We start from the raw sequence: 23,432 nt of genomic DNA on the forward strand, positions 1-23,432 counted from the left end.
TGCCTCAAGAAGCCGCTTGTTGCTGTGACACCTCTGGGAACTTCAGGTGCAAAGTGAGCTGCTTCTTGCTACCTTTACAGAGCTAGGAGCTTCACAAAGCAAGTAAAAAGAAAGGCCCTTGCCCCAAACAAGTTGTAATCTACACTGGAGACAGGACAGAACAGGTGAAGCTAACAAATAAATTGGTGGGGGAACAATGGTTCTGGCAGCCACTTTCTGTGGGGGTCGGAGTTGGGTGTCAAGCAATAACTGGAGAGGAGGAGACCGGGGTATTCCAAGTAGGAGACGCCGAGTGTCTTTGGGGTGTGCACTACCCCCCACCTCCCCGGTCTCCCCATAGAAGAGCTGTGGTGGGAGGGGATCTTGAAAGTGGGTGAGTTGGCTAATGGCCCACAGCAATGCTAAACAACAGAGAGGAAGTGAAGGATGTTGCAGCCAGCTGACACCACAGGGGGAATTTGCCTTGGCAGAATGTAAGCAGAGTTTATCCAGGACACTGGGGCTAACACCCCTATTGTTGGAAAGAGAGCCAAAGGATCTTAACCCATCACACGTAGTCAGGACCTTGTTTCTGCACCTCTCCTGAAAGGTGGCATCTCCGGCAGTCCAGTGCTAACGGATGGATATCATGTTGGGCGCAGCTTCATTATTGGATCCCAGGGACAAGCGCCCCCTATGGTGTCATCAACCCCAGCAGGAGGAAAACGGCTACGATTAAAGCAGCATGAACTTGACGAACGGCTTTGCAGAGTATTCTCCAGCCTGCAGCAAGAGCCCTGCCAACTCTGCCTGCTCGCAGTCCACAGGCGAGAGCTACAGAAGAACTCTGAAGTTTCCTCTCCAAAGTTTTCTGGCAGCTGCTGGCTCCAAGGGGGGAGAAGAAAGAAGAAATTTGAAAACACACTTTCCCCTGTCAGAGGAACGCACTGGAAATAGCTCCGTCTGCCAGTTCTAGCAGCTCAGCCAGCCAGCCAGTAGTACAACTCAGCCATCCAGGATCAACAAACTACACGTTTGGTATTCTCACCAGGGCCAGGATTATTATTGCCACAACTTAACACCCACAAGCGCAGAAAATGGCCGAGCTGAGAAAGCCGCCCTGAGAAACGAGACCGTGAGGGCGGTGAATGACGAAGGACAGACAGGAAAGCACGGTGGCTGCTGTACAACAGGCTGATCACACGATTGTTTTAGTGGAGGCAAACTCCATTTCACAACATGTGGAAAAAAATACATATTCAGTGCACAGAGGGGCATTACAAGGAGCTCGGGAAGGAAAGAGACCAACTTCCCCAACGTCTGACTTCTGCTCCTGGATCAGGCAGAATTAAGTGGCTGCCCCATCAGAAGCAATTACTGCTATTGAAATTCAATGTTTGACTGCGGAGGCAGGCGCTGAAACGCCCACACTGACCTCTGCGGGGTGCAGGGGGAGGGGCAGCCTGACAGGTCATCGGGGGCTATGATGCTGGGCTCTCTGGTGTATTCATCGGCATCAGCAGGACCATAGACCAGTGGCTCTCAACCTTTCCAGACTACTGGACCCCTTTCAGGAGCCTGATTTGTCTTGCGTACTCCCACGTTTCACCTCACTTAAAAACTACTTGCTTACAAAACCAGAGATAAAAATACAAAAGTGTCACAGCACTGTTATTGAAAAAGTGCTGATTTTCTCCTTTTAACCATATAATTATCAAATAAATCGATTGGAATATAAATATCGTACTTACATTTCAGTGTATAGTATATAGTATATAGAGCAGTATAAACAAGTCATTGTCTGTATGAAATTTTAGTTTGTTCTGACTTTGCTAGTGCATTTTATGTAGCCTGTCGCCCAACTAGGCAAATATCTAGATGAGTTGATATACCCCCTGGAAGACCTCGGCGTACCCCCAGGGGTACGTGTACCCCTGGTTGAGAACCACTGCCATAGAGTTCCTGCGAGAACCACCTACTCTCTGGCTTCCCAGGTTCTTACCTCTCCAGCCCACTCTGCCACCATCATCTTTCTCTCCCACTGCACCAAATGCTCCCCAAATCCCTCAGCTGGCTCCCTCTCCTTATCTACAGCAAGCTCAAGTGCCTTCTTCTGACCTCCAAAGCCCTACAGGACTCTGTCCTGGCTACCTTTTTCCTCCCACCTACTCCTGCTCCCCCCAAATCCTCCCAACCCTCTTCCCAAACGTCACTTGCTGCTATTCTTGCCTGCATGCCTTTATTTCACACAGCCGCCTGTGCCTGGAACAACCTCCCAATCCACATGCCAAGTACCCTCCTTCTCCACACACACCTCGTAACAATTTTTCACCACTTTCCCGTGTTGACGCTCCCAAAACTCTTGCCCTGCGACTGTCGTCCCTGCTCATGCAGCTGTCTGAGCTGGATTCCAAGTGCTCTGGAGAGGGTGCCTTGTCACTTCTTGGGTACCTTTAAAGTGCCAGCTGCATTTGTGGCACTCTTCGTATCAGAGATTAAATTAGATTAAGTGATACCTGAGGGGCACATGAATACTATGTCCACACAAGGCTTCTCTGCCCAAAATCCCCCACCATGGCTCTCACCAATTCAGCTCCAATGACAAGAGCCCTCGGTCCCCGTTCAGGGTTAGCTGAACCTTTGATCCCTCCATGGTCTTTCTGAGCGCACCTCCCTAAGGAGTTAGGCCTGTTGCCGTCACCTGGCCTAGGATGGATTCCCACAATTCCTCCATTCCTGGACTGGGCCTGGCACTACAGCCCCTGCCTGCGTGATTGCTCATTAGGCCCGACGGGGTTCAGATCCTGCAGATCTTCCCTTCAGGAAGTGATCTGAACAGCCTTTTCAAAGCGAAGTGTTGTTTAATCTCAACCATGGGAACACAGTGCAGCAAGAGCAAAGGGCCTGGACACCGGGCAAGGTCTATACACACCTCTGTCTTACCTATAGGCTAAGTCAGGCCTAGCCCACCCCCGACACCCTCAACCTTGGGGACTGGAGTTCAGTCCCCTTCCCAGCAGCCTTTGCCACTCTCTTTGCCGCACTTTGGGGGGGTGTTTTTATTCCCCCTCATGTCCAGTTTCCTGCCTGGAGTTCCCCTTTCCCAGCACCAGGCTGGGCTGTTGAACTCAGCACGGTCAGAGGTAAAACTTCACAGTGAGTGAGTGACACCTGTCTTGGCCACGAAGTATCAGTGAATGGGGCCTATCACAAGTGACTGCCCCCTTTAGCTCCAGCTGTAATCCTACAGCAAACAGCAGACGAACAGCCAGCCACCCGGGCGGCTCCCACGTCCTTCACACCAGGATCCTGTTGCCATTAGCGTACATCCCACTGTGCTGTGCAGTAGGTCTAGATAAAGATAATGCCTTGCTCGTATACAGCATTTTCCATCTCAGAGCACTTCACAAAGGAGGTCAGAGTGACCCTCCCCAATTTACAGATGAGGAACCTGAGAGGAGAAATGATTTGCCCCTGCAGGCCAATGGCAGAGAGAGGAATAGAACCCAGGTCTTCCGAGTCCTAGCGCTTGGCTTGCTGGGCTACCTTCCCTCCCACAAGGGTGAGCACATGGCAGGGTGGTGACAACGCAGCTGCCGGTATCTTGCCTATATTATCGCTCCTGCAGAATTGGTGAGAGCAAGGGGGATACATTGCTGGCAGCAAAGCCTAGCACAGGCAAGGCAATATGTGCCTATGAGCAATGTAGGTGCTCCGAATGCTACTCTCCTCCTTACACAGGGCCCAAATGAGGATCTGCGCCTAAGAGAGCAGCTTGCAGGAGCAAAGCTCCCCATCTGGGGTTTCAGGTTTCCCTGTGGTTTGTGGAGTTAGTATAGACTACACCAACCAGGAAATGAATGGGTACAATTACCTGGAATCAGTGTATCTGGATTAGCAAATGAAAGGGATTGGCAACACACCCAGCGCAAGTGAGGTTTACCAGCAGATTTGGTTAATCTCCCTCTCTGACCACCGTGGTGGAAGGGAGGCTATTCTCAGCATCGTTTAATCAGCAATCCTTATAAAAATGGGGCAAGGGCCAGGAGCGAGCATTTGAACGCAGCCTCTGAGGAGGTTCCAAGGAAGGAAAATCAGGTGAATGTCAGCCAGTGGTAATTAATCTGATCAGGGGAGCGAATTCACACTCTTTATCTCCTTGATGATCATCTTGCCATTCCAGAAGAAGAATGATTTCTCCCCCCTGTTCACTCTTAAAAGAGAAACCCCAGCTGGGTGTATTTTGACTCAGTGGAACTGATCTCCGAGGGCTCACATTTCAAAACACTCCGCTTTCTAACTGGACCAAAGTATAGTCAGAGGCATTGAATCACAGAGGCTGGTATGCACTGATGTTCAGACTAAAACGGTCGTCACACAAGCCACAATTATAGTTTGTTTCTACTCTGAATACAGCTGCGTGTGACACAGATACCCATAAAATGGCAGCATCTGCAGGCAATGGCTTAGTTTTAATTATCTTTAATGATCCATTAGCCAACAAGATGTAAACAGTTACTGACGCTTTACAGCTGAGACATGGCAATGCTTTTTCTGCCCCTGAAGGTGACTCAGGCCAGCTGAGCTAACAGGACAAAGTAACAGGTAAACCACACAGGGTTGAGTCACTGTAATTATAATGAAGAGTTCACTGTCAGCGCTTGCAAAGCAATCCATAAAAGGCTGCAGTGAGCACACTGACAGGAATGAATGGGGGGGATGGGCAAGATTATATCACATGGGGATTCTCACCTCTGCTCTCACAGGTATCGCCTATGGGAGTTACAGGTGCTAATCAGGGGCTGGAAGGGAGTCCTTGAGAGAGTCCGGAAAAGATCTTGCTTTGTTTGTAATTTTTAGAGATGGCTCAGTGGATTACCAATGGCACCTCTATTGCAGTCTTACCCCTCTGGGGCACTGGTTTGACTCCAGTCAGTTGTGACCAGCTGATGATTGTTTGATGGCCTACACAAAATTAGCGGGAGCTCTTATTCGAGTTCTTAGAGCACAGCTGTCAGCATCATGAACCTCCCAACCATGACTGGCAGCCTCAGTAGAGACACCAAGGAGACTGGTCCCTGGAGACTGGACTAGTCAATGCAGACGCATTGGTCATGGAAGTCACCGGGGGGGGAAGGGGACTATACCTTTTTGGTGCATAACACAGGGCTCCATCTCCAGCACCTTGCAAACAAAAAACCAACCTACGTCATAGAACTGGAAGGGACCCTGAAAGGTCATCGAGTCCAGCCCCCTACCTTCACTAGCAGGACCAAGTACTGATTTTCCCCAGATCCCTAAGTGGCCCCCTCAAGGATTGAATTCACAACCCTGGGTTTAGCAGGCCAATGTGTGCGTGCGTGTGTGTGTGTGTGGGGGGGGGAATATAATTCATACAATAAAAAGAAGCCAGAAGAACCAGAACTAGTGCAGATTTAAAGGTGACGTGGAAAATAATTTGTAAACGTTGGGCTTGTACCTTTTTGGATGCTAGGTAGAGAAGGCTGGAAAGGTTTTATGGGGAAAATGGGGGGGGAGCAGGGGTTTTGCTTGTTCTTTACCTTAGAAATAGCAGGAAGGTCATGGCTGGACTCCTGTGGCACTGGTGCAGGACCTCGTGGTGTCTCCGAGACGTGCATGGATGGTTCTCACTGATGAAAGGTGAAGATGGGGGAACAAGTGTGAATGAAATTAGGGATGACCGGAACATTCTCCCACAGCTCAAACTGAGCCCAGCCATCACCAAACCCACCCGGTACCTGCCTCTGATATTGTGCAACAAAACATGCTACACCCGTCCTGCAGTGTGGTTGACTCTTGCAGTCAGGAGCGCCGCCAGCTTTTTTGCTGCCCTAGGCGGCGGAAGGTCCCGCCCCCGAAATACCGCCGACGAACGGGGCGGCCGAAGATCCGGCCGCCGCGGTCGCCACCCCCCAAATGTTAGCGCCGTAGGTGACAGCTTAGGTCGCCTAATGGGTTGCGCTGGCCCTGCCTGCAGTGCAGCTAGGACCTAGGCATGTTTTAACTCCATCCCCTGAGTGTATTACAGCCCTTGCACTCCACCCCATCTACATGCTGTGCTAAACCATGCGTTAACTGCGGCAAAGGACTTCCCCCCCTTTAACAGGTTCCTCCAACTAGGGGAGAGACCCTCCCCCCAGGCCTGGCCCCTATACATCTCTGTGGAGGCATAGCGGGTAGTCAGAATGCCGCAAAGGGCAGCAAGAGAATTCCCCTAGAGCAGGCAGTGTTGGGCCGATGTAATCAGTTCTACATAGCCCCACCTTGCCAAGCCTGGACTGGGGGCAAGGTAGGGGGAGAAGCAGAGGGATACCTGTGTAACATATGGTGCTACAGAGATGCTGGACTGTTACATAGCTCATCTACAGGCCTCGGGAGGCTGCAGTAATTAGAGCAACCCCCAGACCATATAGTAGGGACATCTCCACTTCCCAGGGCAGAGAGTGAAGTTGTTACATGTTACAGCTGGGGCAAGATTCCTCGCCGGGACTAGGCTTGTAACACAAATGTTTTTTAAACAGGGCAGCACAGCTCTCTGTAGTTCTTTGAGCAGGGAAACCAATTTAGGAATCCTCTCATGCAGCAACACATCCCATCTGTCCCCTCTGGGGTTGACACTTAATGGGGAAATTATTTGTAAGGATCTGTTAGCGGTTTGCTGCAGGTTAATGCAGCTTGCATAATGCTACCTCCCTCCTTGTTGGGCTCAGGAATAACGCAGAGCATTCCAGTGACTGAGGCTGCAAAAGCACACTGTTACTTTATTGATAAATAGGTCACTCTCTCCAGCCGACTCCTTTGTTTTGGGATATGGCTGATCATTCTAGTGACTGGAGAAAATCCCTCAATGACTTAGATTTGCAATTTATTTTTAGGTTTATAGAGTGTACTTTGGCAAACTTCTGACCTTATCCAAAGCCTACCGAAGGCAATGATTAGACTCCTAGTTACGTCAGTGGGCTTTGGATCCGGCCCTAAAGATATGCACTTAGACAAAAACTAGAATTGGTTGAGAATTTTCTGTTGGGATGATTTTCCGATGGAAAATGCAGTTTCTGCAAAATTGAAAATTTGCATGGGAAAAATCTTGGTTTTGGCCCTCCCCCCAAATTCAGTTTCCCATTGGGAAAATCTAAAAGCAATATTTCATTTTGCGTCAGTTTGACCCAAATCGGAATATTTCATTTTGTTGAACTGACCCAAAACTTTTTGTTTTGAATTAGTTCAATAAAACAAACTGCATGTCCCTAACAGCACATTGCCTTATGGGTTTTGTAGTTTAGACCCCCATTCTCACCTATGGGCCAAGATCCCCGGAGGATTACATCTCCCCTCATGCAATGTGGCTTACCTTCCAAGCAAGCTTGGTATGGTGCATCATGGGAGAAGTAGTCCAGCCAGTGAAAATGGGGGTGTCAGGTTCCTGAACTATAGCTCCCATGAGGCAATGCGCCACAATGAAAAAATGGAATTTAATGTTGAACTGACTGGAAACAAAGCACTTCAGGTGAGTTCAACAAATTGAAATGAAATATTCAGATTTGTGGGGATGTTAAGATGTTTCATTTTAATCAAAAAATGTCAAAATAAAACCAGTTGGCGTTTCCAACTTGAATTTTTTGAGAATTTCTGTTCCATGAACAATTTCGAAATTTCAACTTTTTGTCCCAGTTTGGGACAAAAACAAACATTGAAATGTGGGACGGAAAGTCCGAATAACGCTCAGATCTTATTAAAACTTAGATCACATGGACTCCTCCGAGCTCTGTGCTGTCCGAAGCCGTGCTCACCCCTTGAACACAGCCACTCCCCTGGAGTCAGAGGAGAGGGGGAAGGAAAGAGAAGCTGAAAGAAACTAAATCCTCACAAAAGGGACTTGCAGCTCTGCAGAAATAAGAAGTAAAATACCCAGGCTTGGGCTGCAGCTACTTGCCTTTCCCAGATTTAAAGGGCCAGCTACCAGGATAACATGCTGGGAAAGGCGCCTGTAAACAGGTCAAGCCAAGCTGGGGAGTTTAGTGAATGTCAGGCAGTCAGAAAGAAGGGAACATCAGCTGGGTACCCCACTTTTCTGAATGCCTGAGATCAGCATGACTCCAGAATGGGAGTTTATATATGCCTGTGAGCTAGTTATGTTTCTCTGGTTTGGCTATGACTCTATGTGGATATAATCTCAATTCAGGTCCCTTTTAGGCATCAGTTAATACTTTTACCTGAGTTTTATTTTTATCTCTGTCTCTTTCATCTCTAAGACCAGACATCTGAATTCAGCTGACACTCATAGACGCAATCCAAATCAGTAACCTCAGCTGAGTCCTTAAGTCACTGTAGGTTTTCTGGGACCGATTCTGATCTCACTTGCACCTCTGACTTCACTGGAGCTACTCTTGATTCACAATGCCATGCATGAGATCAGAATTGGGCCTTGTGACAATGCTAGTGCACAGGATCCTTCCCGCTCAACCCAGATGGCAAGCTGGAGGAAAAGGAAGGAGCAAGTGTTGAGCCAATCACCTTTTCCTTTCAAGGTCCTTCAGTCCAGGTCACGCTTGAGAGAATTGGCAGGGTGGTCTGAAGAGAGCTCATGCTGCAGCTGTCTGCACCAGACTGGCCTCTGGTTCACCAGAAGGCTTGATTTTCTATTACTACCAGTCCCGTATCCTTTCTAAATACAAAACCGTGTTTCTCTCCAGCCTCCACACACTATCCAATAATAGCGAGTCTTGTCACACCAACGACTGCACAAGTCATGGAACTGTCAGTGCCATTCCGCATGTCAGTCATGACCTTAAACTAAAGCACAGCTTTCTGCCCATGGCAATGCGGCTGTCCCCGACCCAAATCTCAGCCTTGGTCCCAAGTTCCCCAAAAAGTTCTGATCCAACCCAGGATCGAAACCCCTGGCTCTGAATCAAATATTTTTTGATTTTTTTGCAAAAGGCATATCTGCAAATTATTTTGAAGGCTTCCATTTCCCTGCCAATGGTTTCGGGGCTCATTTGAATGCCCAGCAAAATCAATAGGAGTCTTATGTTTGCATTTGCAGAGGTCACTGGATTTATGGCTAACTTAGAATTAATATATTAAAAGAAACGCTGGCTAACGAGCCTCATTCGGATGAAGAAAAAGCCCCAATCAAGAGCAAAGAATTATGAAGACTGGCACAGTAACTAACTTTGAACCAAACTTATTTTGAAACCCTCCTTGTAAATTCCCAGCTTAGTATACACCTTAAGGTCTTAGAGTGAAATTGTGAATGTAGGCTCTGGAATATATAGTACAATGTGGTATTTACAGCACCTTTTTTTTTTTTAACCTGGGGACCAAATGTTTTTGGATTGTGGCAAGAGAGGGCTGTACATCTGGAAAGCGTCAGATTTAATGCCCAAAGCCATCAGCACAGGTCAGCTAAAAGTACATGTTTGCTTCCAGCAGCAGCTGTGCAAACTCCTGCTGCCTTGGTTCTGCGGGGCTTATGTAAAGATTCCTCAAAGACAGTGCCTCTTTGTGAGCCCGGAGCGCCACTGATCCTTCGCAATTCCAACCCCCGTTTCAAAAGAAACTGGCCTAAAATGGCACTCCCACCGCAAACACATGTAGTTCAGCATCTGTCTGAGGCACCATTGATTTCACCAGGAAAAGGAAAATATCAGAGTTTAGGGTCACATCCTCAGCTGTCAATCAGACATTGTCAGCTATTTTTACAGCATCTCAGGTTGTTGTAGGGCTGCAGAAAACAAGTGACACACCTTTCCAAAGAGCCTAACGGGTCTGTCCAGAATAATGCAGCTCATCGATGTCGTGGAGAAGCTTTGAGCCCCAAGCTTTGATTTGGTCCCTGGCTTTTCTGAGGACATTTGAAATAAAATATCATCCGGTGTGGGGTTGTTTTTTTCTATTTTGCATCGATTTTTATTGCCCTGCCATTTCTGCATGAACATGCAGTTCCCATTTCACCTTCTTAGCTGCCACAGCAGCAGCTGACAATGAGCAACTGCCACAAGATGAAATGGGAATGTCCTTCTTTGATCAGTGTTTCTTAATCCTACTGGACTCCAGGGAATAGAAGAAATTAGGGGATCACTCACTCTGCTACAAGCCCAGGGCCAAATGCCACAGCTTCTCCTCCTTGGGAGTTTGTCTCCCTCAGATACAACTAAACACTGAGTAAGAAACACAGGGTATGTCCTTAAGGGGCAAATGCAGCCCCCCTCTCCGTAGCCACACAGAGACCCCCAGCTCTGCAGCCAGCGTGGCGCAGCTGCACAAGGCAGGGGGCTGGAGTTGGGACAGGATGCACCGGGGGTTCACACACCTGATCGGCCATAGAGCCAAGCAGGAGGCGCGTGCAGGTGGGGTATCATCAGGCTAGGGCAGAACTAAAGCATCTGCCCAGCACAGATTCTTCAGTCTTCTCCTCAAGCTGGAGGAGTACAAGGGGAACAAAACCTTGGTAAAGCAGCTGTGGAGTCACTCTGCGGACTAGTGGGGAAGATGCTTCTCCCGGTGTTCATCGCCCCAGCACCTGGGCCAGGCCCTTGGGCTCTGTATTGGGCTGAAGGCTTCCCCCAAATGGCTATGACAGCGTGTTTATAGATCTTTCCATACATGCAATGGATTAGCTTGCAGGTCCTCCCCAGTGATAGGCAGGCCTAGTTCTGACCTACTGCTGAGCAGCCATCAGCCCAAATCAGCCCCCAGGGATGCAAACACTCACAAGCTATGGGAAGCCTCAGGCTGGGATTGGAACTTGGCTGCGGGCCTGTCTCGACTCCCGTAGCTTCAGCATTTATCCCAGCCTCTCGAATCAGCAGGGAAATCTCCTAACAAGCTCTCTTGTGGTGTTGTCTGGTCCTTCTCATTTATGGTTGAGCCAGGAATAGCATTAGAATAGCCAGTCTGGTGCAAAAGACCAGAAGTCACACATAGAAATGTGTATTAAGTTAAATCAACTTTTCCTGAGCTCTCTTTCCTTCCTTCCCATCCCTCCCCCCCGCCCCCCCAAAAAGTTCAGCTTGAGTGTGATGTAGCAGTGTGGGTCAGTTATTAGAGCTGCACTGGATCACTCAATCTCAGAGTGGGAAACAATTGGGCCTGATTTAACCCTCACTTTAAACTAATATAAACCCATTGGCTTCAAGGGAGCTGAGATGCACCTGCTTTTCACTGAGATTGAATCAACCCCATTTATTTAGCCCATCAAGCAAGAAAGTAACTGTGTACCTTCCATTAATGTTACCGACAGGAGACATGGCTGTATCCCTGCACAACATCAATCTGAACATTTCTCTGTCTTGTGGCCCAATATTGCATTCTTTATGCACCCAAAACGCCCATTCATTTTGAATGCAATGGGAGTTTTGCATGTATAAAGAATGCAGTCTTTCCACTGACTTTAATGGGCTTTGGGTCAGGCCTTGAATGTGTAGCATCGTACCAGGTATTCAAAGTGCACCTTTGTAAATTCATACCTCAGTCATTCCCAAAGTTGGATGTTTGTAGGGACCCAGGCCAGCGCCCCTTTTGTGTGCAATATCTGACTCCTTAGTAAGAAATGCTTGTCAGAGTTCCCAGCTTGGTAGCATCCGAGTTATTCACATTGTAAATTCCCTTAGTGCAGTTCATTAAAATAATTGCAGTACTATTAACATCATACAGTAGAACAACTTGGAAAGAAAATGAAAGTGAGCTAGACCCAGATGATCAATCATGTATTTTACTGACAATGTCTTTATATGAGTTGTTTTCACTGGGAATATACACCTAATAATTGCTCAGGTTCCTTGTTTTTCCACAGTCAGTTCCATTGTAACGGCCATTAGTTCCTGTACAATGGTAATTTAAAGCTGAAAACCTACTGTGCTCTGCACCAAAAGGTAGGTTAACATATCTGCTTCGACAAAGGTTTGCGGTAACCCTTATAGGAAACACGGATTAAGCTTCAATTTTGGGTGGCAAGTATTTGGGCTCCTGTTATTTTCTATTAGAGAACTATTAGGGACTTAGGGGTGGTGTGGGTGTTGGGGATTGGATGGCTCAGAGGACTGGGAATGAGATGCGGAGCTTTTCATCTCCAGGTCATCAACTCAAGCCCAGTCTATCAGATGTTGTTAGTGGTTTCAGTCCAGTTCCCAGTGGACAGATGCCCATGTTTCAAAACCCACAACAGTTAAAACTTGGTTGGCAGTCTCAGCAAAGCGTGAGTGGGTTTTAGTGACTAGATAACCCAGTCAAGAATCACCAGATGTGGGAAGAGGCACATTTGCTGGGCAAAGCTTGCCATGTCGCTGACTATGCTGGTGCAGTTCTGTAGGTGGAGGACTTCAGCCTCCAAGAGCATCATTCTGGCACTAGCCTCAAAGTCTCTCCCTTTCTCTGCTTATTGCAAGGACCTAAACAGCCAGGACTCCCAAAGCTGGATGAGACAGTTACTTGGATAGCCACAGCATCTGGGACCAGGCATATAATGACCATGTATGATTGAACTTTGCTAAAAAAAAAAAAAAAAAAAAGGCAAACTGTGTGGAACTGGAAATTTGGCCTTGGTGTCTCATTCAGTGACCTGTAAGACGTAAGATATGAACGTCCCATCATCTTAAAGCCAGGATGCAAAGCTCTAGGCTCTCTCTGGCCAAGGGAGGTGGTGAGGTCATCAAAGGACCACCTTTGATTTGAGAGTGGGAACCAAAGGCCATGTTTAGTTTGGAGAGAGCCTCTTGGAAGAAGATAGCTTTTCGACCACAGCTCACCCATAATATGCACAGATCCTTTTCTTGTCCTACCTGGTTCTAGCCCATAATGTGTCTGTGCCGCTTCTCCTCTTCCCACAGAGCCAGACCTGTCACAGGCATTTCAGGACGCACTGCTCCCCCTTCCCAGCTTTAGTCCAGTAGCTCACTGTCAGTAACCACAAAGCGCCTGGAAAGGAAATATATTTGCCATCATAGGTGCGTGAACTAGGGGTGCGCGGGATGCTGCAGCACTCTCAGGTTTTACGTGGGCTTCTGCTTCTGGCCTCCCACACGGGGGTCTTGGCTGCCACCCCGGCTCCGCTCCAGGCCCCATACACGGGGTCCCAGCTGCCAGCCCTGAGCCCTGTGCTCTCCTCCTGGCCCCGCATGTGGAGTCCTGGCTGCCGCCTCATACCCGGGACTGAACTCCCGGCCCTGCACACGGGATCCCAGCTGCCGGCTATTTGATGGACATCATGAGATAAGTTGGCAGTCAAATGCCTGCGCCCAACCCTAGCCTCAGCCCCCTTAGCCCTGTCCAGGTCCCCCCTCCCCTAGAGACGGCCCTGCTCCCGGCCCCAGCTCTGGGGTGGGGGTGGAGGCACAGACAGGGGTAAGGGGGCTGGCTTTCAGCACCCCCACAAGTAAAAGTGTTCCAGCGCCACTGTTTGCCATTCACTGTGTGACATCACAGGAGGAAAGAGCGTGTCATAAATAAAAGACAAATGCAATGTCATCTCCATATGCTGGTTAGCATATAAACTATTCTAGACTCTATGACAGCAATTAATTGCCTCGAAGACACTTGGTGGTGTTTTAAATGTCTCCCTCCATTCACCTGGCATCTTCCATTTTAAAAAGAACATAAAACCCAACTCTGAAATGGATTTAATTTTCTTTCCTAGAATTGTTCTTCCCATAATCACATTTTTCTTGCCTTTTAAAAATTGCAGTTTGGGAGAAAATCTTCATCTGGAAAACTAGTTACTTTCCGAAAGGGATCAAGGTAGCTTTTGGCCTGTTCCTGATATCGCTTGTTTTTCTTTGAGCAGTCCTAGAACAGAAGCTTCCTTCCCACTGAGATATTTTTCCCTTGCTTGTCACAAAACTAACTAGGCTAGAAAAACAGAAGTGGGAAACACAGTCTATGGCTATGAATCAGGCAGTCCAAGCAGTACTGCATGAAGCCATCCAGGGGCACGTTCGCTCTGACTCGAGACATATCAGAGGGAAAGCAGTCATTAGTTCAGACATTTTAGCAAGCTCAGTGTTACCCTCATGATCTCCTGGCTTCTCCTTTAGGATTTTACTACTTTGCACTATTTAATCATAAAGGTTTAGGGCACAGGTTTCCCCTTTTACAATATTCCCGCATAGTAAGTCAATGTTTTATTTGTGAATGAAAAGAGAACATCAACTGGAAAAGCTGTAGAAACATGAACCATGCTATTTAAAAAGATGACTCTTTTGAGATGCCACACCCTGGGTTAGATAACTTACTTGATCGTTATTTTATTAATTTTTAATTATAAACGAGCCAAATAAGTCCAGTTATCCAACCTGCATTTTAACACCGGCATGCCTTTTATGCTCTTGCTGGAGGGTTTGGTAATGAAAAGGAACGCATGACCTGGGAGGAGGTTGGCACTAAATCCATTTCAGATCTAAATTCAACTCTGATTCTGTACACAGCTAGTTTTTGGCCTTTTCAAAAGTGCTGGAAGCCTGGAGCTCCCACTGACTTCAACGGAGCACCTCTGGAAATCAGGCTGATAAAGTTTAAGCAGAAACCCTCTCACAATCCACCAGCTACCCCATTATATCCAGGAAAGTGATCTACCTCTTTACAGCTAATGCTATTGTTAGCCGTACCTTATCTACAATAGGAAGAGAGCGATTGCTCAGCTATTATCTTCTTTGAGTCGGACCTTGTTTTGCGTATAACAGACACAATACATTAATCAGTTTAATAGATGAATAGTGCTGCAGGATCCATCACGGACCAGCAAACAAAGTCAAAGGAGCAGCAGCAAGGGAAAGAAACACTACGGATGGCCATTCCAAGAAGCCCGGACTTAAAACAGCAGGAGATTAGAGTGCTCAGAGAGATTAATAATGGGATACAGAGACTCTGGCCTCTAGCTTCCCAGTTTGAATCCAGCCTCAGTTGGTCATGAGTGACCAAAAGTCCTTGTTTACTGGCTATTTGATGGACTACATGAGATAAGTTGGCAGTCAAATGCCTGCGTCACAAAACCATGAGACTGCCTGGCTGCCTCATCAGAGAGGCCAAGAACTGAATGAAGACGGAACTAACCCATCTTCCTGAGCCTAAGCCCACTGAAATCCACAGTCTTTGCATTGACTCTGAAGGGTTGGGGATCAGGCCCATGGCCCCACAAAGGCAGAGGCACAAGGGATGGCATGCAGGCAGCTAGCACCGCCAATGCTGTACCTGTTGTGGTTAGGCAGAGGACTTCACCCTGCAAGTGTGTCAGTGCAGCACGTTCCCCAGGCATGGCACTGAATTCACAGTAAGCCGTCAGAATCTATTAAAGGTACTTATATGCCCTCCCATCACCATTGTATCTGAGCATCTCACACTCTTTTAATGTAGTTATCCTCACAGCACCCCTGAAAGGTAGGGCAGTGGCATTAGCCCCATTGCAAAGATGGGAAACTGAGGCACACAGAGACTAAGTGACTTGCCCAAGGTCACACAGAAGGACTGTGACAGAGCAGGGACTTGAACCTAGACCTTCCAAGTCCTAGGTTAGTACCCTAACTAGTAGGCCATCCTTCCTCTTGAATGAACAGGCCCCTTCACATGGGGTGTCTGTACATCAGGCAGCACTTTAGTTCTGTGTCTTTTGAAATGGTTTAATGGTTCAAGCCCGGCTGTGGCACTTTAATCTCCTGGTTTGGCGTGAGAGTGAAAGCGTTCAGGTTGCGTTGTGCTCCCATCTAACGGGCAGGAGAGCAGTGCAGAAATCTAAAACACATGAGTGTATTCACAGGCAAACAAAAGGGGGGTGGTTTTTCCAAGAATTTTTTTTCCGTGTAAAAGAATTCATGCTCTCCCTTTCGACTGTCATTGTTAAAAAGATGGCCTCGTGAGCCTGAAATTTAACACCTTATCGGCACTTGGTAACTCCTGATTTATGGATGGGTTTGCTGTTGATTATCCTCCAAGCTAACAGCACAGCAATTCTGACAGAGAAGTGGAGGAAATTTCACTGGCTAACTGGCAGGAGCCTTTGCTGGTACTGAGACTTTGGAAGGCGTACTTTGACTTGAGCATGTCATAGTATGTGGGTCTTCAGTAAACACTGTCTGCAGTCAATTGGCAATCGCGTAGTCTCCACTGAGGGCCTGATCCAAAGTCCAATTAAGTGAATGGAAGTCTTTCCATTGACGTCAATGGGCTTTGGATCAGGCATGTACTCTGGAATGTAGCTTTCCCTTATTTTATGTCTTGGCTGCAGCCTGAACTGTATAGACTGCTGCAATCAAAACTCAGAACAAGGCACTCTGCCCAGCTAACTTTAAGGAAGTTATTTAACGATAATCCTCTCTTGCCAAAGTAACAACATTTCACGTCTTGTCTTTGACTGTACATGATGGCAGCATCTTTACCGTATTTACATTAAGTCCAGAGCAATAGAAGAGAGTTTGTTTCCTTCTGACTTGACTTCCTATGATGGGGTGCTAGGCAGACCATTCGGGATCCTACAGGGAACCTCATGATTTTGGTCTTTCCCCCCTGCACCCATTTGCCTCAAGCGAGATGACATTTACCTGATGAAGGGGGAAGCTTGGACCCAGAGGAATCAGCAAAGGTGCTCAAAGGGAAGAAGTCCATATGTACGGTGAGTAGGACGGTAATAAGGCGGCTGTGGATGTGTTGGAGAGATCCTTTCTCTGCCTCCTTGAGGCCCAAGTGTATATTATGTTTTGCTTCTTTTTGGCTTGTGGACTCGGCTTGACCAACCAGCCAAGAGCTGAAGACCTTGCCTTGCTGGAGTTTCTGTTATAGGGGCTGAAAGCAATGGGCCTGTTTATGAAAGAAGGGGCTTTTATTTCCTGTTGAAGTGTGTCTGCTAGTTTGGGAGAAAGGCTCTTGAACTGAGCTCTGCCCTCCTGTTCTGCACAGGAGCGCTCTATCTCTGTGCATTTTCCAGGTAAAACACTACACGCGCCTGAGCCTCCTGGCCCTGCATCTTGTGCCGTCCCTGCTCCAGTGTCGAGCAAGTGTAAACAAGCCACCATCCTGATTCAGTGGCATTTCACACTCACTTTGCACTGGTGCGCACAACTCCACAAGGTGCACCACCAGGAAGAATCAGCCCCAACACACTGAATGCCTAGTCCTGTCCAATCCTGTTTGCACACAGAGCTACCCCCTCTTGGCTCCAGCCATGCTGATGTTTCAGACCTACAGCACCTTGGAATATTATTCACAGGAGCACATCAAACGACGCCCAAGACACATGCTCCACCTTTTCAAAGGGAACCAAAGAGCGCTACATCCAAGAGTGGCTTAAGTCAATTTTATTGGGACTAGTTATATTGTGGGTGTTCCCAAAGGATCAAGTTTAATGGTGAGCCGTAATGGGAATTCCTAACATTCCTAACATTTTGCCACCCAGCCTGCTTCAGGAAAAGTCCTGATGTCGGCGGTTGTATCGTTTCTTTTCTTTCCTAACCGTATTTGTCTTTCAAGGCTGGCAGCAGGAATAGGAAATTTAGCACGTGATATTGACATTCTGCCATGTAAGCAAGGCTGCAATCTTAATACACTAAAATTCAGCTGAAAGAATAGCTAGAGAAATAAAAGCGAGTGCGTTTAAGGTCTGGGTTTTCAGCAAGGTGAGGCATGCCACCATGCACACACAATTCTGTGCAGATAATCACGGCAAATCGGGTTTTGTTCATATACTTGTTCATACCCTGGACCAGATTCTTGGCAGCATCCAGCTCTCTCCTGAGTGGCACAAAGGGAGAGAAGTGTGCAAGCACCCAATTTATGGATGCAAAGATGGTAATTTTGCATGCACAAATTCAACATGCAAGTGCACACATGAGCCTTTCTACACATGCAATTGCACACCTGACCTGTCACAAACTAGGGGGCTAGTTGGGGCTGCAATATGCCAAGCTGCCTATGGCATTTGAGTGCCCATTTCCCATTGACGTTGGCAATAACTGAATGTTCAACTCCTTTAGGGTAGTGTTGGAAAATCTCAGCCTTAATGTCTCATCTAAGAGATAGACACACAGTGAACTGCATGGGCCTAGATATGCCTCCCTTGTGTGACTCAGCCTGCTTAGTTTCTTTCCTCACTGGATTTTATAAACCCTCTCGGAGCAATGTAGAGAGTCAAGTTTAAAAGAAAACAAAGTTAAGAGGGGGGGGTCAGGGGAAGATATTTTTGTTTAAGGCACTCCCCCCCCCAAGACCTAAACAAAAAATCAACCAGCGTTTTATAGAAATATAATCACGTGGGTAGCACAGATGACAAATGGACTCCTCGGATCTCATGCAGATCCTCAGAGCTTCACTCCAAGAAGCAGGTCCGGATTCTGATTTTAATGTAAATACAGAGTAACGCTAATGATGCCAATGGACCAATCTCTGCACTCAGACACACTACTAATGACACTAACTTCAATGGACTTCCTCTGGCTTTATGCAAGTGTCCCTGCGGGTTGAATTTGGTCTAACAAATAGCTTGTTAGGTTCAGAGTCTGGCCACAATCTTCATAAGAGAATCCCCCCCAAATGCAGGAATTCCCTCCTTCTGACAGAGAAGGGGGGGGTGCATACAAAAGCATGAAATAAACAATCAGAAAGGTGGCTTAGTTCCCAGGCTGCAATTAACCAAATGCCTAGGTACTTGCCATTAACAGTACTGGAGTCTACTGGAGGCTAGATTCCAGCGCCAAAGAGTTACACCACCAAACCAAAGGCCTGTGGTTGTTGTTGCCTCTCTGTGGTATTCACCGGCTGCTGTTTATGCCGGAGCTGGCTGCTTGACTCAGGTGCTTCCCTTTACTAATTAAACACAGCCAGGCGGCCTGCAATCCCTCTTCCTGCCCGACAGCTTGGTCAGACTTGGAAAATCATCCTCACGCTTTAGACTGATGTGGCGCCACTTTGCCTAAAGGAGTCCAATACAAACTATAGGATTGTTTTATGTTGGGAGCAACCAAAGGCCTCCGTCGGGATTGGAACACTTGTGCTGGGACACGGAAGAGAATACAGCCCCTGCCCTAAAGACTCGACATCTAAATAAGCAAGACAGATTAAAGGTGCAGGAAAGGGACATAACATAGAGAATGAGCAGGGTGATGGTTGGCACCGCAGGGTTTTTTTATTGCTATTATGGGGGCCAGGGTGGATGGGCGGTCTGGGGAAGAATGAATAGAAGCATGGGAGTATGGAAACAAAGGAAGGCAGTGGAGGGGAAGAGAGGGAGAGGTGTATGGTGGGCAGTGGAGGGACCATGAGGGGAAGATGTGTGGGAGGAGAAAGCTGAACCTATTTCTCATCTCCCACCAGCGTAGAAGAGGAGCCACTCCACTGACCTGGTGTGAAACTGGTGTAAGCCAGAGGAGAATCAGCACTTTTATACTTACAGTCCTGCTGAGGGCAGCCACCAGCTGGAAAGAGAACAGCCAGTACAGAGCAAAAGACCCAACAGAAAGGGAGAAAGTTTGGCCAAGGACGCGGGGCAAAGATCTGTCACTTACACACAATGGTCCTTGAGATCTTTAATGTCCATGCAGAAAAGAATGGACCTGGGTTTTTAAGGTCTTGTCTGAAAATCCCACGCACAACTGCATGGAACTCAGTAGACAGACCCTCTGCTGATGCGACCCGTGTGGCTCCCCTGACTTCACTGGAGCTATGAGCGCTTACACCAGATGTGGATCTCACCCATATGAATTTATATGAACCAAGTAGCGTTTCAGTTCCATTCTGCTGTAATCTGCATGCACTTGAAAGGCCCTTCCAGCAACAGACTCATCTGATTGCTGTAGTAAGAGTCTGATCCAGAGCGATACTGAGTACCAGCAGCTCCCAATGATGTGCGGGTGCTCAGCACTTCTCAGGATCAGGCCCTGTGTTGTTTTTCTCAGTGAAACAAGCTGATGAAGAAAAACAATGGGGTTGCAAGAACTGTATATTTTACAAAGACTAACTTAATAACCGCTGCTAAAAACACATCGCCAACTGAGATGGAAATAACCGCTGTGGCCCATTTGACAAATGCGGCTTTTCTTGGAGGTTTGCTGATTCGGTGCTTTTTTGTTATTTTGTACTCCCATTCCCTGCTAACTAAGGTCGCTCTTTCAGAAGCACTGGTGGTGGGGCAGGCTGCTGTGCCACCGCATGTCTCTTCAGGACACTGCTGCCCATTGTGCCAGCTGCATGCCCCTGTTCGGCTGCACGCAGCCATTTTGGAAAACTTCCCTCCAGTCTCTTCCTTCCTCTTGGTTCAACCACACCAGTCAGGGCCCAATGCCCCTGCTCCTTCCTGCCTTCCAAGCCATAACTTGGAAACGTCTCTCTCCCGGCGTTACAACTCTCTCAATTAGCAAGCCTGGAATGAGGGAGCATTTTCTCAGGTGCCCTACTTCTGACATCACCATGCTGAAAAGATGTTCCTAAAACTGGAGCTATGACAATTTCCACTATCTAGAGAACAGCCCCTAGCTGGTCTTTATATTTTGGTGGATGCTGTACAATATCTGTCTCCTTGTACGCTGTAGTCATGTCTCTCTGAAGCAAACCCTGAAGTCTTTCTTGAGTCTGGATTCTGGCAAATAGTCATCTAATAAGGACCCAAGGATGCCAAGCAGAAGACTGTGACGGCCATGGATTTTGTCTACACTTTGAAACGCCCGGCTCGCCCTCGCTATAGATTCGGTGGCTAGGTTTCCTCCTGCTTTAAAACCAAAACATCATTAAAATACACACCTTCCAACTTCGGCACTGGATGAGGCAGGAGTCCTACAGACAGCTGCCTCCACTACATGATCCTGAATCATCCTCGGTGCACAGGCCATCCAGTTTACTGAATGAGGTAGGGGCTCTGGAAAAAAATAGCATGTGATCATGTAATGAAAGACTGTCTCGTAATGCATATGCACGGTTCTTTCGCATAGAGATAGCAAAGGTAACTGTTAGAGCCTAAAGTCCATTCTCAGGCCTTCCTCAGGCAACTCTCTCATTTAAGGCAGCGCGAGCGCTGCCTGAGTGTCACCCAACGTTGTTTCACTTCCTGTCAGGCTCAGCTGATGCCTCATGGGAGAAACCTACAGGCAGCCAAGTGGCCAAAGAGAACATCCAGGCTAACCTAGTGAATCTCCCAGATGAGGCAGCCAGTGCAATAGACACAAGCGCAAAACAGGAGTCGGGGACCTTGTTAAGTGGCTTATTGTCACCAGGCACAGGTAAAAGTTTCTGGATAATGCTGTCAACCAGCATCGCTCCACACTGGTCCCAGCCTCTTTTGCTGTGCACCTTTGTGCCATGTTTTGAGACTGAGACGAACATGGCTTCTTTAACCAGGTCCCACTCAGTTGAGACACGGGACTCAGCTTCAGGGTGACAGCTCCATTGAAACATAGACAATCCAGAACAGGAGAAAATGTCTCCCTCACCCCTTCTCCATAGCCCAAATTCTTTGTCTCACTCCCTTTGCCTCTCACACAGCCTTGCACAGCACCATGCTTGCTCTTGCTGGTACAGACTCACCAGTTCAGGAGGGCGGGTTGATGACAGGCTGCATTGGGCTAACCGGTTGAATGTTCAAGGGTCACACTGTTAGCATGCCGGGGGATCCTCTAACTCCATAGGTGGTAAGCCAAGGCCTAATTTATGGCCATTGTGACCTTCAGCCCCCCTTTGACATTTGCAGATCAGCTGCATTCTGTGAGAGACATTAAAGCTCTTACAGTAATAGGCTTTAAATCACTCTGCACTACCAGATGATTGGCTGGGTTTGATGAATGGGTCAGAGGTAATAATTCACTGAGGTTATTGTGTGGGCTGCTTGCTGGCTATTTGACATTTATAAATCAACTACATTTTTCTGCACTGCTCAGTGCATACAAATCACTATAGTTAATCTGAGAGAGGCACTTCATTTCAGCCAAGAGTGGCTTTGGGCATCCTTGGCCTTTGCTTTGACCTGAACTTGAATAAACCTAATCAAATCTAGTTTTACTGACAGCCAAGTTCCTCTACCACTACCCGAATGGACTGGAGGGGGCTGTGTGCAGGAGCACGGCTTGTTTGAGGTCAGACTCTGCCTTCCTTTACTCACACTGAGTAGCTTACTGCACTAAAGTCACACCAACAACTCAAGGAGGCTGAAGTCAGTGGGCTGCTTCTGAACTCAGTGACACCAGAGTAAATCAGGAGCCGCTCCAGTAAAGTTGATGGAATTACATGAGTATAAAACTGGGATAGGGCGTAAGGGCCAGATTTGTAAAGGTACTTAGATGCCAAAAACCCGTTGATTTAAATGGGAGTTAGGCACCTAGGTGCGTTTGAACAGCCCAATAGGCACTACCTGACATATCAGGTGCCCAAATAGCCTTAAAAATCTGGCCCTAAAGCATTACTCAATGTGGGTAAGGGTGGCAGAGCCGGCCTGTGGAGAGTAAAAATCAAAGTCAAAGTCCTCCTGGAAGCAGCAGGCCAGGTCCTTAACCTACCAAGTCAAACCACGTGATTTGTTTTATGTTGCAGCCCCTCTCTCTTCCCTACCTGCAGGGCCGGCTCCAGGCACCAGCCGAGCAAGCTGGTGCTTGGGGCGGCAGCTTGTAGGAGGCGGCATTCCGCCCAATCCTAGGGCGGCACGGCCGCTTTTTGTTTGTTTGTTTTGTTTTGTTCCGCTCCGGCCGCCCTGTAGGGGGCAGTGGCGTGGAGGACAGGAGTGCCCTGCAGCAAGCCCGGCAGGGCAGTCCGCGTCCTTCCCTCCCAGCCGACCGGAGTGGTGTGGAGCCCTCCCGGCAGGGGACACGGTGGGAGGGGCCGCGTGGCAGCGCCCCGCTGAAGCCCTTGCCGCCCCCCTTCTCTCTCTCCCCCTGCTCCCTCCCCCTCCCCCCGCTAGCCAGGGCACATCTGCAGGGCAGGGAGTCCCCCTGCACCCTGGCTCCTGCAGGTGGTTTTTTTTTTGCTTTGCTGTTCTGGCCGCTGCGGGTTTTTCCTTTTTTTTTTTTTGCTTGGGGCGGCCAGAAAGCCAGAGCCGGCCCTGCCTACCAGTCCCGATCCGACAAACAGTCAGTACCAGACATAGTCCATACAATGATAATTACCCCCTCATTTGTTACTCCAATTTACAAAAACATCTCCTTGTGGGTTTTGCCTTACCACAGTGCCAAGGAGCTCCAAACAAAGCCGTGGGCCCCATTGTGCTGTGCATCATTAGGTCCAAGGTGTGACATCCTTACTCACAGCGAACAGTCCTGTTGACATTAACAGGCCTGCTTGCGAGGCAAGGGCCTGCTCAGCGCAAAGAAAGGGCCTGAAAGCTGGTCTGTCATATCAGCAGGCCCTGCCCCAAATTTCTCACAATCTAGGTTATGCACAGGTGCAAAAGGTGCCTGAGAAACACACGCAGCGGGAGGACGAGATAATGCGGTGCAATAAGCAGCAGTCTCAGTTTGGCTAGGCAGGTGGTGACT

The 23,432-nt window shown here is 48.1% G+C and overlaps 1 long non-coding RNA gene across 1 annotated transcript; it reads right to left on the minus strand.

Moving 5' to 3' along the window:
- Positions 1-5,559: 5,559 nt before the first annotated feature.
- LOC112104498 lies at positions 5,560-21,615 on the minus strand. The gene is made up of 4 exons (XR_002907916.3): positions 21,496-21,615; positions 20,716-20,830; positions 12,783-12,918; positions 5,560-5,630 (listed from the first exon to the last, which is right to left on the minus strand). It is a non-coding gene; the product is annotated as an uncharacterized LOC112104498 (long non-coding RNA).
- Positions 21,616-23,432: the final 1,817 nt, after the last annotated feature.

This window comes from Terrapene carolina, unplaced genomic scaffold, assembly GCF_002925995.2.
Source record: "Terrapene carolina triunguis isolate 2854851 unplaced genomic scaffold, T_m_triunguis-2.0 Scaffold234, whole genome shotgun sequence".
Taxonomy (NCBI): Eukaryota; Metazoa; Chordata; order Testudines; family Emydidae; genus Terrapene; species Terrapene triunguis.